The sequence below is a fragment of the Coregonus clupeaformis genome, chromosome 24 (genome assembly GCF_020615455.1).
Source record: "Coregonus clupeaformis isolate EN_2021a chromosome 24, ASM2061545v1, whole genome shotgun sequence".
Classification (NCBI taxonomy): domain Eukaryota; kingdom Metazoa; phylum Chordata; class Actinopteri; order Salmoniformes; family Salmonidae; genus Coregonus; species Coregonus clupeaformis.
Genome location: NC_059215.1, coordinates 47,840,489 through 47,840,883, shown reverse-complemented (window position 1 = coordinate 47,840,883; position 395 = coordinate 47,840,489).

Below are 395 nucleotides of genomic sequence, written 5' to 3'. Positions count from 1 at the left end.
AGTAAAGCTCCTAGGCTGAGAGAAGCAGGGTGTTTATATAGTAAAGCTCCTAGGCTGAGAGAAGCAGGGTGTTTATATAGTAAAGCTCCTAGGCTGAGAGAAGCAGGGTGTTTATATAGTAAAGCTCCTAGGCTGAGAGAAGCAGGGTGTTTATATAGTAAAGCTCCTAGGCTGAGAGAAGCAGGGTGTTTATATAGTAAAGCTCCTAGGCTGAGAGAAGCAGGGTGTTTATATAGTAAAGCTCCTAGGCTGAGAGAAGCAGGGTGTTTATATAGTAAAGCTCCTAGGCTGAGAGAAGCAGGGTGTTTATATAGTAAAGCTCCTAGGCTGAGAGAAGCAGGATGTTTATATAGTAAAGCTCCTAGGCTGAGAGAAGCAGGATGTTTATATAGTAA